The sequence below is a fragment of the Engystomops pustulosus genome, chromosome 2 (assembly GCF_040894005.1).
Source record: "Engystomops pustulosus chromosome 2, aEngPut4.maternal, whole genome shotgun sequence".
Taxonomy (NCBI): domain Eukaryota; kingdom Metazoa; phylum Chordata; class Amphibia; order Anura; family Leptodactylidae; genus Engystomops; species Engystomops pustulosus.
The window spans coordinates 139,908,887-139,924,747 of NC_092412.1; positions in this window are offsets into that span (position 1 = coordinate 139,908,887).

The following is a 15,861-nucleotide window of genomic DNA, read 5'->3' on the forward strand; positions in this document are numbered from 1 at the left end:
AGCATCTGTGCTGGACTTCCTGAAATGCGCACAGATGCGGCGCACCTTTGTGAGCAAATCAGACAGATTGGGGTATGTCTTGAGGAACCGCTGAACTATGAGATTTAACACATGGGCCAGGCATGGCATATGTGTCAGTCTGCCGAGTTGCAGAGCCGCCACCAGGTTACGGCCATTGTCACACACAACCATGCCTGGCTTCAGGTTCAGCGGTGCCAGCCACAGATCAGTCTGCGCCGTCATGCCCTGTAATAGCTCTTGGGCGGTGTGCCTTTTATCGCCTAGGCTCAGCAGTTTGAGAACCTCCTGCTGTCGTTTAGCGACGGCACTGCTGCTGTGCCTAGAGCTACCGACTGATGGCGCCATGCCCACAGATGGTAATTCGGAGGAGGAGGTGGAGGAGGGGTGGGAGGAGGAGGAGGCATAGTAGGCCTGAGAGTCCTGGACCGAGGTAGGCCCCGCAATCCTCGGCGTCGGCAGTATATGACCAGCCCCAGGGTCAGACTCGGTCCGAGCCTCCACCAAGTTAACCCAATGTGCCGTCAGCGATATATAGTGGCCCTGCCCGGCAGCACTCGTCCACGTGTCCGTGGTCAGGTGGACCTTGTCAGAAACGGCGTTGGTCAGGGCACGGATGATGTTGTCTGACACGTGCTGGTACAGGGCTGGGACGGCACATCGGGAAAAGTAGTGGCGGCTGGGGACCGAATACCGTGGGGCGGCCGCCGCCATGAGGTTGCGAAAGGCCTCGGTCTCTACCAGCTTTTAGGGCAGCATCTCCAGGCTGAGTAATTTGGAGATGTGGACGTTGAGGGCTTGGGCGTGTGGGTTGCACTGTATTTCCTCTTGCGATCCAGCGTCTGGGGTATAGAGAGCTGGACGCTGCGCATGAAGACATTGGTGGATGCTGTGGAGGATCGTGGAGGCGAAGGTGTGGTTTTCGCACGGGAGGTGTTTGGGCCGGGGTCCAGGGCAGGGGGCTGACTAGCAGAGGCAGCAGGTGACACAGGGGAAGGAGCAGTGGTGTGCCCGGCCGGAGGTGAACGGCCTTGGTTCCATTAAATGGGGTGTTTAGCATTCATATGCTTGCGCATACTGGTGGTGGTTAAGCTGGTAGTGGTCGAACCCCTGCTGATCCTGGTGTGGCACAGGTTGCACACCACAGTCCGTCGGTCATCCGGTGTTTCTTGCCACGAAAGCTTCACTACGTGAAACATTTGGCGCTGATGCACCAGCTCTGGCCCTGTCTCTTTGTCTGGCCCCACCACTGCCCACCCCTCGGACTTCCTGCCCTGACAACAACTTCACCACTGTCTGACAACCGTGTCTCCTCATCGTCCGACACCTCTTTACACTCTTCTTCCACTACGTCAACAATGTTATCATGACCCAAAGACTGCGACCGGTGAAAAACCTGGACATCGGGAAAGAGCTCAGCAGCAACCGGACAAGTGGTTTGTGACTCTGGGAAGTGTCCAGAAAACAGTTCCTCAGAGTAGGCCGGTTCAAATGCCAAATTTTCCTGGGAGGGGGCAGACTGGGGGGAAGGAGGCTGAGGTGGAGGAGCTGGAGGAGTGCTGATTTCGGTGACATGGGTGGACTGCGTGGAAGACTGACTGGTGGACAAATGGCTAGAAGCATTGTCCGCAATCCACAACATCACCTGTTCGCACTGTTCAGGCCTCAACAGTGCTCTACCACGAGTCCCAGTAACTGGAGACATGAACCTAGGGAGTGTAGTTCTGCCGCGTTCCCCTGCACCCTCATCAGCAGGTGGTGTCTCACCCCACCCAGGACCACGGCCTCTGACCCCTAGCCCTCGGGTTCAACATTTTCAAAATTAAAGTGTAAACTGTAAATTTTTTTTGTGTGTTTTTTTGTTTTTTTGTGTGTATTTGTGTGTTTTTTTCTTTTATTTTTTATAACAAAACAATCAGAAGAAATCACACAGCAACCACAGAAGATGATGATGATTGCTATGGCTAGTTTCTAACCTACACTGACAGCACACAACAGGATTTTGTGCTGTGCCTGTGATGACTTTCAGTTTTGAAAAAAAAAAAAAAGCGTCAGACTGTGCCTAATTCAATCAAACCCCTAATAAATTGTCCAACTTAGGTGTTTGAGATGGATATGTGTGTCACTAAGAGCTAAATAGAACGTTCGCAAGTCTCCCTGCAAATTCGTCACAATATGGTACTAGCTGCACTACTAGTGCCAGCAAGCCCAGCCACAAGCAAAGAAAAAAAAATATTCTAGCCCTAACAAGGGCTGTTGGGTTCTTGTAGACTCACTCCTGCCTAACAGTAAGCTAATATAACACCCTAATGCTATCCCTGCAGCAGCAGCAGCTCTCTCCCTAACGGCATCCAGACAGAGAATGATGCGAGCAGCGCTGGCAGGGACTAGTCTATTCCATGCAGGGCCGGCTCCAGGTTTTAGTGGGCCCCTGGGCGACAGAGCCTTAGTGGGCCCTCCGTGGGCCGCCCTCCAGTGGCCACACTGCCCCCCCTCCCCTGCGGACACACTGAACCCCCCCCCTCCGGACACACTGAACCCCCCCCTCCGGACACACTGAACCCCCCCTCCGGACACACTGAACCCCCCCTGCTGACACAATGACCACCCCTGCTGACACAATGACCCCCTCCCTCCCCCCTCTCCCTGATGACACACTGACCCCCTCCCTCCCCCTCTCCCTGATGACACACTGACCCCCTCCCTCCCCCCTCTCCCTGATGACACACTGACCCCCTCCCTCCCCCCTCTCCCTGATGACACACTGACCCTCTCCCTCCCCCCTCTCCCTGCAGACACACTGAACCCCCCCCCCACCCTCCGGGAAAGAAAAAAGAAAGAATTTACCTTTCCTGGTTCCCCCGGAGCAGCGCCTGCAGCTGTCTTCTGTCTTCGACCTGGGCCTCCCGTACACGCCGGCTCTGAAGCCGGCACACGTGATCCGATGACGTCATCATGTGCGCCGGCTTCAGAGCCGCCGCATACCCTGCGGAGCGCTGCATCGTGGGAACCGGGACAGGTGAGTTTTAGATTCTGCCTGTATGCTGCGCTCCCGACCAGCGCAGCATAGAGGCAGAAACGTGATCGATCCGGATGGTGATCAATTATACCAGTGTCTTATAACGACACTGGTACAATTGATCCGGGGGCCCGAGTGGGCCCCTCCAGTAGCCCGGGGCCCCGGCACTTGCCCGGGTTGGCCGGGTGCTGGCGCCGGGCCTGATTCCAGGGTCACCTGATCCGGCCAGCCAACCACTGCTATCGACGTGTAAGTGTACCACGTCATGCTGGGTGAAGTGCAGAGTCTCCTGGCTTGTGATTGGCTCTGTTTCTGGCCGCCAAAAATCAAAACGGCGGGAGATCATCAAGCTCTGACGAGTGTGTTCGCTCATCTGTAGTGACAGGTCCTCTTTAATAAACGTGAGCCACAGTGTTTAAATTATTAAAACAATAAAGAAGTATATATTTCTAAACATAGAAAGGGCTTGAGAAAAAAATTGTATGAGACGAAATGTCACTGCATGGGTGAATAAAACACAACAAGTTTGCTTCGCTTTATCTGGAATGCTGCCTATTTTGGACTTTCTGAACCCTGTCCAAGTAAAGGAGCTGTGTATAAATATATAAATAATAAGGGGCAAAAAAGAGGAATATTCTAGATGTCATGGCAGAGGACATTTTAAATGATGCCTTTTCAACTGTCTTTACCCAGGTAAATCCCATGGAAAATTGACACTGCCTTAAATCCTCTAAAATAGACAAATCAATGACCCTGTGGTATACAACCCCTGTTACTACAGGAATGAAAGGAAATCTACCATGAAAATGCAGCATAATAAACCAGGAGCACCTACTCATAGATCCAGGCACCGTGACTGTTATAATCTTCTTATATTTGTTATCCATGTCCTCCTTCCTAAAATTAACTTTTAAAATGATGCTAATGAGAGCCCCTCTGTGCTATAGCTCCACAGGCTGTTACACTGTACAGGAGCACTTTCCTCTCCCACTGTGAGAGATTACAGCAGGCATAGGGAGGAGAAAGTGTTGTGAGTATTTCAGTGCACATAACCTTATAAAACAGCATCAGGAGGATTTTATGAGGGAAGTTCTTGACTGGACTTTGGGGAAGCTATGGATTTTTTACTAGACGATTCCAAGTCAATTGATACAGTAATGTATAAAAAGTTGGTACATATAATTAGAATGCTGGGATTAAGGGGAAATCTGTGTATTTGGGTTTGCAATTGACTTAGTGATTGAAAAAAAGGCTAGTCATTTTTTGCACATAATTACCAGTGGGGTGCCACAGGGGTCAGTATTGGGGGCCCTTCTTTTAATTATTTTTTTATTAAAACAAAAAAAGGTTTACACAGTAGAATTGTACACAGTAGAATTGTGATATATGCAGATACTACTAAGTTCTGTAACATAAATAGATGGGTTGTCCATTTTCTAAAAATAAATATTATTTTATGTGTACTAAAAATTAGATACATAATTTTCAGTATCACTTTCAGTATTAATTCCTCACTGTTTTCTAGGTCTCCGCTTGCTGTCATCCTATAGGAAGCTTCTTGGCGAGTTTTCAGTGGATAAATATAGGTGCATGGTCATGTGATGTCACACAGGTGCACAGCTTCGTAGTATCACAGAAAGTAATTAGCAGTTTGTGATATAGAGAGCTGTGCAGCTGTGTGACCATGGACAGGTTTATATCCACAGGAAGTAAACAATAAAGCGTCACATAGAATGACAGCAAGCAGATTAGATTGGAAAATTGCACTTTTCATCATGCAAACAATAACATTTATTTGCTGAAAAATGATGGACTCATTCCACTTGCTTGTGTCTCAGAGTGCAATGCGTTTTTGATGCATCATAACTAGAGATGAGCGAACACTAAAATGCTCGGGTACTCGTTATTCGAGACGAACTTTTCCCGATGCTCGAGTGCTCGTCTCGAATAACGAACCCCATTGAAGTCAATGGGAGACTCGAGCATTTTTCAAGGGGACCAAGGCTCTGCACAGGGAAGCTTGGCCAAACACCTGGGAACCTCAGAAAAGGATGGAAACACCACGGAAATGGACAGGAAACAGCAGGGGCAGCATGCATGGATGCCTCTGAGGCTGCATAATCGCACCATTATGCCAAAATTATGGGCAACAGCATGGCCATGACAGAGTGACAGAATGAAGCTAGATAGCATCTAAAACATCCAATAATTGACCCTGACACTATAGGGGACGGCATGCAGAGGCAGCGGCAGCAGGCTAGAGAGTGTCATGGCGACATACCCTAAATGGACTCAGGCTTCAAACCAATGGGTGGCAGAGAGGAACCAAAGGAGGTGAGCAAGAAGCGCTCAAATAATATCGGTACATGATAAAAGTTTGCCAGTATATTTTGTGGATTACACAGCAGGGTGGCGACAAAGTTAACATGGAAGCCATGAAAACAACCCAAAATTCTGCCTGACACAGCTCGTTTGATAAGGGGACGATGTATGGAGGCAGTGAACTAGTAGTAGATTAAAGGTGCTGCAGTTAAAACTATGTTAGTTGGATCTTGGCATGGAGCTGGCGCTCCGCTGCCAGGCGAGCTTTCGCCAATCCAAGCCCCTGTCTCTAGGCTACTCCCCAAACAGCACTTCTAAGAACCTTTTGTATAAGATCAAGTGTAGTAGCGTTCTTATAAGTTTAGGATATGCCGGGTGAGGGGAATGTAAACAGATGCGCAAGAAGCGCTGAAATAATATCCCTAAATGGTAAAAGTTTGCAAGTATATTTTGGGGATTACACAGCAGGGTGGCGACAAAGTTAACAACTTTGATGTGGAATGCCCTGTAATAGCTCTTGGGCGGTGTGCCTTTTATCGCCTAGGCTCAGCAGTTTCAGCACCGCCTGCTGTCGCTTAGCGACGGCACTGCTGCTGTGCCTAGAGCTACCGACTGATGGCGCCATGCCCACGGATGGTAATTCGGAGGAGGAGGAGGTGGAGGAGGGGTGGGAGGAGGTATAGTAGGCCTTTGAGACCTGGACCGAGGTAGGCCCCGCAATTCTCTGCGTCGGCAGTATATGACCAGCCCCAGGGTCAGACTCGGTCCCAGCCTGCACCAAGTTAAGTGTAGTAGCGTTCTTATAAGTTTGGGATATGGCGGGTGAGGGGAATGTAAACAGATGCGCAAGAAGCGCATGATGCGCATGGAGCTGGCGTTCCGCTGCCAGGCGAGCTTTCGCCAATCCAAGCCCCTGTCTCTAGGCTACTCCCCAAACAGCACTTCTAAGAACCTTTTGTATAAGATCAAGTGTAGTAGCGTTCTTATAAGTTTAGGATATGCCGGGTGAGGGGAATGTAAACAGATGCGCAAGAAGCGCTGAAATAATATCCCTAAATGGTAAAAGTTTGCAAGTATATTTTGGGGATTACACAGCAGGGTGGCGACAAAGTTAACAACTTTGATGTGGAATGCCCTGTAATAGCTCTTGGGCGGTGTGCCTTTTATCGCCTAGGCTCAGCAGTTTCAGCACCGCCTGCTGTCGCTTAGCGACGGCACTGCTGCTGTGCCTAGAGCTACCGACTGATGGCGCCATGCCCACGGATGGTAATTCGGAGGAGGAGGAGGTGGAGGAGGGGTGGGAGGAGGTATAGTAGGCCTTTGAGACCTGGACCGAGGTAGGCCCCGCAATTCTCTGCGTCGGCAGTATATGACCAGCCCCAGGGTCAGACTCGGTCCCAGCCTGCACCAAGTTAAGTGTAGTAGCGTTCTCATAAGTTTGGGATATGGCGGGTGAGGGGAATGTAAACAGATGCGCAAGAAGCGCATGATGCGCATGGAGCTGGCGTTCCGCTGCCAGGCGAGCTTTCGCCAATCCAAGCCCCTGTCTCTAGGCTACTCCCCAAACAGCACTTCTAAGAACCTTTTGTATAAGATCAAGTGTAGTAGCGTTCTTATAAGTTTAGGATATGCCGGGTGAGGGGAATGTAAACAGATGCGCAAGAAGCGCTGAAATAATATCCCTAAATGGTAAAAGTTTGCCAGTATATTTTGTGGATAACACAGCAGGGTGGCGACAAAGTTAACAACTTTGATGTGGAATCCATGAAAACAACCCAAATTTCTGCCTGACACACCTCGTTTGATAAAGGGACGATGTATGGAGGCAGCTATATGGACGACTTTTGGAGGTAGCAATGGAGACAACGTGTGGAGGCTGCTATGGAGACAATTTAATTTGGATAGTGCCTGTATGTGGCAGTCCCAAACATTTTTCAAACCAGAGGAGCAGGTAGGTGGCCCTCCAGTAAAATGGGATAGATTGAGTGCCTGTATGTGGCAGTCCCAAAAATGTTTCAAACCAGAGGAGCAGGTAGGTGGCCCTCCAGTAAAATGGAATAGATTGAGTGCCTGTATGTGGCAGTCCCAAAAATTGTTCAAACCAGAGGAGCAGGTAGGTGGCCCTGCAGTAAAATGGAATAGATTGAGTGCCTGTATGTGGCAGTCCCAAAAATTGTTCAAACCAGAGGTGCAGGTAGGTGGCCCTGCAGTAAAATGGAATAGATTGAGTGCCTGTATGTGGCAGTCCCAAAAATGTTTCAAACCAGAGGAGCAGGTAGGTGGCCCTCCAGTAAAATGGGATAGATTGAGTGCCTGTATGTGGCAGTCCCAAAAATGTTTCAAACCAGAGGAGCAGGTAGGTGGCCCTCCAGTAAAATGGAATAGATTGAGTGCCTGTATGTGGCAGTCCCAAAAATTGTTCAAACCAGAGGAGCAGGTAGGTGGCCCTGCAGTAAAATGGAATAGATTGAGTGCCTGTATGTGGCACTCACAAAAATTGTTTCAAACAGAGGACCGGGTAGGTGGCCCTCCAGAAAAATTAAATGCATGAAGTACTATAGCAAGAGCCAGTGGGCCCTGTCAAAAAATAGCCAGTTTCCTCTGCTTTACTGTACAAAGAGGAGGAGAAGGAGGAAAATGAGGAGGAGGAGGAGGAGTGGATCAATTATTCAGGTTGAGCTTCCTTCACCTGGTGGAGATTGGAAATTCTGAGAAATCCAGCCTTTATTCATTTTAATAAGCGTCAGCCTGTCAGCGCTGTCAGTCGACAGGCGTGTACGCTTATCGGTGATGATGCCACCAGCTGCACTGAAAACCCGCTCGGACAAGACGCTAGCGGCAGGGCAGGCAAGAACCTCCAAGGCGTACAGCGCCAGTTCGTGCCACATGTCCAGCTTTGAAACCCAGTAGTTGTAGGGAGCTGTGTGATCATTTAGGACGATGGTATGGTCAGCTACGTACTCCCTCACCATCTTTCTGTAAAGATCAGCCCTACTCTGCCGAGACTGGGGACAGGTGACAGTGTCTTGCTGGGGTGACATAAAGCTGGCAAAAGCCTTGTAAAGCGTACCCTTGCCAGTGCTGGACAAGCTGCCTGCTCGCCTACTCTCCCTCGCTACTTGTCCCGCAGAACTACGCACTCTGCCGCTAGCGCTGTCAGAAGGGAAATACTGTTTCAGCTTGTGCACCAGGGCCTGCTGGTATTCATGCATTCTCACACTCCTTTCCTCTCCAGGGATGAGAGTGGGAAGATTTTGCTTGTACCGTGGGTCCAGGAGAGTGAACACCCAGTAATCGGTGCTGGAATAAATTCTTTGAACGCGAGGGTCACGGGATAGGCAGCCTAGCATGAAATCTGCCATATGCGCCAGAGTACCAACGCGTAAGAATTCACTCCCCTCACTGGCCTGACTGTCCATTTCCTCCTCCTCCAACTCCTCCAACTCCTCTTCTTCTGCCCATACACGCTGAACAGTGAAGGACTCAACAATGGTCCCCTCTTGTGTCTCGCCAACATTCTCCTCCTCTTCCTCCTCATCCTCCTCCACCTCCACCTCCTCCGATATGCGCTGAGAAACAGACCTCAGGGTGCTTTGGCTATCAACAAGGGAATATTCTTCCCCCGTCTCTTGTGACGAGCGCAAAGCTTCCGACTTCATGCTGACCAGAGAGTTTTTCAACAGGCCAAGCAGCGGGATGGTGAGGCTGATGATGGCGGCATCGCCACTGACCATCTGTGTTGACTCCTCAAAGTTACTCAGCACCTGACAGATATCAGACATCCACGTCCACTCCTCATTGTAGACTTGAGGAAGCTGACTGACCTGACTACCAGTTCTGGTGGAAGTTGACATCTGGCAGTCTACAATCGCTCTGCGCTGCTGGTAAACTCTGGATAACATGGTCAGTGTTGAATTCCACCTCGTGGGCACGTCGCACAACAGTCGGTGAGCGGGCAGTTGGAGGCGGCGCTGCGCTGCCCTGAGAGTGGCAGCATCTGGGCTGGACTTCCTGAAATGCGCACAGATGCGGCGCACCTTCGTGAGCAAATCAGACAGATTGGGGTATGTCTTGAGGAAACGCTGCACTATCAGATTTAACACATGGGCCAGGCATGGCACATGTGTCAGTCTGCCGAGTTGCAGAGCCGCCACCAGGTTACGGCCGTTGTCACACACAACCATTCCCGGCTTGAGGTTCAGCGGTGCCAGCCACAGATCAGTCTGCGCCGTGATGCCCTGTAATAGCTCTTGGGCGGTGTGCCTTTTGTCGCCTAGGCTCAGCAGTTTGAGCACCGCCTGCTGTCGCTTAGCGACGGCACTGCTGCTGTGCCTAGAGCTACCGACTGATGGCGCCGTGCCCACGGATGGTAGTTCGGAGGAGGAGGTGGAGGAGGGGTGGGAGGAGGAGGAGGCATAGTAGGCCTGAAACACCTGGACCGAGGTAGGCCCCGCAATCCTCGGCGTCGGCAGTATATGAGCAGCCCCAGGGTCAGACTCGGTCCCAGCCTCCACCAAGTTAACCCAATGTGCCGTCAGCGATATATAGTGGCCCTGCCCGGCAGCACTCGTCCACGTGTCCGTGGTCAGGTGGACCTTGTCAGAAACGGCGTTGGTCAGGGCACGGATGATGTTGTCTGACACGTGCTGGTGCAGGGCTGGGACGGCACATCGGGAAAAGTAGTGGCGGCTGGGGACCGAATACCGAGGGGCGGCCGCCGCCATGAGGTTGCGAAAGGCCTCGGTCTCTACTAGCCTATAGGGCAGCATCTCCAGGCTAAGCAATCTGGAGATGTGCACATTAAGGGCTTGGGCGTGCGGGTGGGTTGCACTATATTTGCGTTTCCGCTCCAGCGTCTGGGGTATGGAGAGCTGAACGCTGGTGGATGCTGTGGAGGATCGTGGAGGCGACGATGGGGTTTTTGTGGCAGGGTCCTGGGCAGGGGGCTGACTAGCAGCTGACACAGGGGAAGGAGCAGTGGTGTGCACGGCCGGAGGTGAACGGGCTTGTTGCCACTGAGTGGGGTGCTTAGCATTCATATGCCTGCGCATACTGGTGGTAGTTAAGCTAGTAGTGGTGGAACCCCTGCTGAGCCTGGTTTGGCAAATGTTGCACACCACAGTCCGTCGGTCATCCGGTGTTTCCTTAAAGAACCTCCACACTTCTGAAGATCTAGCCCTCGCCGCAAGAGCCCTCACCACGGGAGCTTCACTAGTTGACAGTGGCGCTGATGCACCAGCTCTGGCCCTGCCTCTCCGTCTGGCCCCACCACTGCCTCTTCCAACCTGTTCAGGTCGAGGACTCTCCTCCGTCTCAGAAGCACTGTGTTCACCCGGCCTCTCAACCCAGCTTGGGTCTGTCACCTCATCATCCTCCGATCCCTCAGTCTGCTCCCCCCTCGGACTTCCTGCCCTGACAACAACTTCCCCACTGTCTGACAACCGTGTCTCCTCATCGTCGGACACCTCTTTACACACTTCCACTACGTCAAGAAGGTCATCATCACCCACAGACTGTGACTGGTGGAAAACCTGGGCATCGGAAAATTGCTCAGCAGCAACCGGACAAGTGGTTTGTGACTGTGGGAAGGGTCCAGAAAACAGTTCCTCAGAGTATGCCGGTTCAAATGCCAAATTTTCCTGGGAGGGGGCAGACTGGGGGGGAGGAGGCTGAGGTGCAGGAGCTGGAGGAGTGGCGATTTCGGTGACATGGGTGGACTGCGTGGAAGACTGACTGGTGGTGGACAAATTGCTCGAAGCATTGTCAGCAATCCACGACATCACCTGTTCGCACTGTTCTGGCCTCAACAGTGCTCTACCACGAGTCCCAGTAACTTCAGACATGAACCTAGGGAGTGTAGCTCTGCGGCGTTCCCCTGCTCCCTCATCAGCAGGTGGTGTCTCACCCCGCCCAGGACCACGGCCTCTGACCCCTGCAGTAGTTGGACGCCCACGTCCCCGCCCTCGTCCTCTACCCCTAGCCCTCGGGTTAAACATTTTTAAAATGAGAGTTATAACTTTATTTTTTTTTTTACTTTTTTTTGTTTTTTTTTGTGTTTTTTTTTTTTTTTTTGTGTTTTTTGTTTTTTTTTGAGTTTTTAAAACCAAACAATGCTATCCTATTGCTATGGCTATTTTCTAGCCAAGTATCAAAGGAAGCACAGTACTATGCCAGATGAGATGACACTGAGTTATTGCCTAATAGAAATCCAACCCCTACTGAATTTTGCCACTTCGGCCTTTGCTATGGATATGTGCGCCACTAAGCGCAGAACACAGCGGTCGCAAGTCCCACTACAAATTGCTCAGAATTGGCAAGTACATGCACTGCAGAAACTACAGCCACCAGCAGATCAACCAGAAATCAAATATATAGAACGCTACTGTAGGCTTCAAGATCAAGAAGCTGTTTGTATTCTCCTATGGCTATTTCCTAGCCAAGTATCAAAGGAAGCACAGTACTATGCCGGATGAGATGACACTGAGTTATTGCCTAATAGAAATCCAACCCCTACTGAATTTTGCCACTTCGGCCTTTGCTATGGATATGTGCGCCACTAAGCGCAGAACACAGCGGTCGCAAGTCTCACTACAAATTGCTCAGAATTGGCAAGTACATGCACTGCAGAAACTACAGCCACCAGCAGATCAACCAGAAATCAAATATATAGAACGCTACTGTAGGCTTCAAGATCAAGAAGCTGTTTGTATTCTCCTATGGCTATTTTCTAGCCAAGTATCAAAGGAAGCACAGTACTATGCCGGATGAGATGACACTGAGTTATTGCCTAATAGAAATCCAACCCCTACTGAATTTTGCCACTTCGGCCTTTGCTATGGATATGTGCGCCACTAAGCGCAGAACACAGCGGTCGCAAGTCTCACTACAAATTGCTCAGAATTGGCAAGTACATGCACTGCAGAAACTACAGCCACCAGCAGATCAACCAGAAATCAAATATATAGAACGCTACTGTAGGCTTCAAGAAGCTGTTTGTATTCTCCTATGGCTATTTTCTAGCCAAGTATCAAAGGAAGCACAGTACTATGCCAGATGAGATGACACTGAGTTATTGCCTAATAGAAATCCAACCCCTACTTAATTTTGCCACTTCAGCCTTTGCTATGGATATGTGCGCCACTAAGCGCAGAACACAGCGGTCGCAAGTCTCACTACAAATTGCTCAGAATTGGCAAGTACATGCACTGCAGAAACTACAGCCACCAGCAGATCAACCAGAAATCAAATATATAGAACGCTACTGTAGGCTTCAAGAAGCTGTTTGTATTCTCCTATGGCTATTTTCTAGCCAAGTATCAAAGGAAGCACAGTACTATGCCAGATGAGATGACACTGAGTTATTGCCTAATAGAAATCCAACCCCTACTGAATTTTGCCACTTCGGCCTTTGCTATGGATATGTGCGCCACTAAGCGCAGAACACAGCGGTCGCAAGTCTCACTACAAATTGCTCAGAATTGGCAAGTACATGCACTGCAGAAACTACAGCCACCAGCAGATCAACCAGAAATCAAATATATAGAACGCTACTGTAGGCTTCAAGAAGCTGTTTGTATTCTCCTATGGCTATTTTCTAGCCAAGTATCAAAGGAAGCACAGTACTATGCCAGATGAGATGACACTGAGTTATTGCCTAATAGAAATCCAACCCCTACTTAATTTTGCCACTTCAGCCTTTGCTATGGATATGTGCGCCACTAAGCGCAGAACACAGCGGTCGCAAGTCTCACTACAAATTGCTCAGAATTGGCAAGTACATGCACTGCAGAAACTACAGCCACCAGCAGATCAACCAGAAATCAAATATATAGAACGCTACTGTAGGCTTCAAGAAGCTGTTTGTATTCTCCTATGGCTATTTTCTAGCCAAGTATCAAAGGAAGCACAGTACTATGCCAGATGAGATGACACTGAGTTATTGCCTAATAGAAATCCAACCCCTACTGAATTTTGCCACTTCGGCCTTTGCTATGGATATGTGCGCCACTAAGCGCAGAACACAGCGGTCGCAAGTCTCACTACAAATTGCTCAGAATTGGCAAGTACATGCACTGCAGAAACTACAGCCACCAGCAGATCAACCAGAAATCAAATATATAGAACGCTACTGTAGGCTTCAAGAAGCTGTTTGTATTCTCCTATGGCTATTTTCTAGCCAAGTATCAATGGAAGCACAGTACTATGCCAGATGAGATGACACTGAGTTATTGCCTAATAGAAATCCAACCCCTACTTAATTTTGCCACTTCAGCCTTTGCTATGGATATGTGCGCCACTAAGCGCAGAACACAGCGGTCGCAAGTCTCACTACAAATTGCTCAGAATTGGCAAGTACATGCACTGCAGAAACTACAGCCACCAGCAGATCAACCAGAAATCAAATATATAGAACGCTACTGTAGGCTTCAAGAAGCTGTTTGTATTCTCCTATGGCTATTTTCTAGCCAAGTATCAAAGGAAGCACAGTACTATGCCAGATGAGATGACACTGAGTTATTGCCTAATAGAAATCCAACCCCTACTGAATTTTGCCACTTCGGCCTTTGCTATGGATATGTGCGCCACTAAGCGCAGAACACAGCGGTCGCAAGTCTCACTACAAATTGCTCAGAATTGGCAAGTACATGCACTGCAGAAACTACAGCCACCAGCAGATCAACCAGAAATCAAATATATAGAACGCTACTGTAGGCTTCAAGAAGCTGTTTGTATTCTCCTATGGCTATTTTCTAGCCAAGTATCAAAGGAAGCACAGTACTATGCCAGATGAGATGACACTGAGTTATTGCCTAATAGAAATCCAACCCCTACTTAATTTTGCCACTTCAGCCTTTGCTATGGATATGTGCGCCACTAAGCGCAGAACACAGCGGTCGCAAGTCTCACTACAAATTGCTCAGAATTGGCAAGTACATGCACTGCAGAAACTACAGCCACCAGCAGATCAACCAGAAATCAAATATATAGAACGCTACTGTAGGCTTCAAGAAGCTGTTTGTATTCTCCTATGGCTATTTTCTAGCCAAGTATCAAAGGAAGCACAGTACTATGCCAGATGAGATGACACTGAGTTATTGCCTAATAGAAATCCAACCCCTACTGAATTTTGCCACTTCAGCCTTTGCTATGGATATGTGCGCCACTAAGCGCAGAACACAGCGGTCGCAAGTCTCACTACAAATTGCTCAGAATTGGCAAGTACATGCACTGCAGAAACTACAGCCACCAGCAGATCAACCAGAAATCAAATATATAGAACGCTACTGTAGGCTTCAAGAAGCTGTTTGTATTCTCCTATGGCTATTTTCTAGCCAAGTATCAAAGGAAGCACACTACTATGCCAGATGAGATGACACTGAGTTATTGCCTAATAGAAATCCAACCCCTACTGAATTTTCCCACTTCGGTCTTTGCTATGGATATGTGTGCCACTAAGAGCTAAACACAACGGTAGCAAGTCCCCCTGCTAATTCCTCACAAAATGGTAAAAGATGCAAATTAAAATAAAAAAAGTAGAACGTTATTGTAGCCCTAAGAAGGGCTGTTGGGTTCTTTGAGAATCACTCCTGCCTAACAGTAAGCTAATAGAACACCCTAACGCTTTCCCTGAGCAGCAGCAGCTCTCTCCCTAGCGGCATCCAGAGACAGAATGATCCGAGCAGCGCGGCCAGCGGCTAGTCTATCCCAGGGTCACCTGATCTGGCCAGCCAACCACTGCTATCGACGTGTAAGGGTACCACGTCATGCTGGGTGGAGTGCAGAGTCTCCTGGCTTGTGATTGGCTCTGTTTCTGGCCGCCAAAAAGCAAAACGGCGGGAGCTGCCATTTTCTCGAGCGGGCGAAGTATTCGTCCGAGTAACGAGCAGTTTCGAGTACCCTAATGCTCGACCGAGCATCAAGCTCGGACGAGCATGTTCGCTCATCTCTAATCATAACGTGCGTTAAAAAAAATTGCAAGTCTGAATAAACAGATATAACAGTTATTAACGGTGTCTGCAATGAAGCTTCATTGTTATTCCTGGTTCTTATGACAATCCAACATTTTTAAAATCCAATTGTCACAGAGACCAAAAAAAAATTGTCTGGAGTTACAATGATAAAATATACAATTCCGACTTACATACAAATTCAACAAACCTACAGAACCTTGTACATAATCCAGGGACTGCCTGTACTTATCAAAGCGATTATGAGATTGTTTTTTCCTCACATGTTGTACTTAATTTTAGTGGTAAATTTTGGCCGATAAGTTTTGGGTTTATTTACAAAAGAAAAAATGATGAGTTCTTTGAAAAGTTTGCCATTTTCGAAATTCAAAATCATCATGCTTTCAGGCAGATCAATTTACCATCTAAATAAGTTGCTGAATAACATTTCCCATATGTCTACTTTACATTTTTATAATTTTTTAAATGTCTGGATAATTTACAGTATGGCAGTATATGGGGAATTTGCACACCATCTATTAAAATGTGCAAATC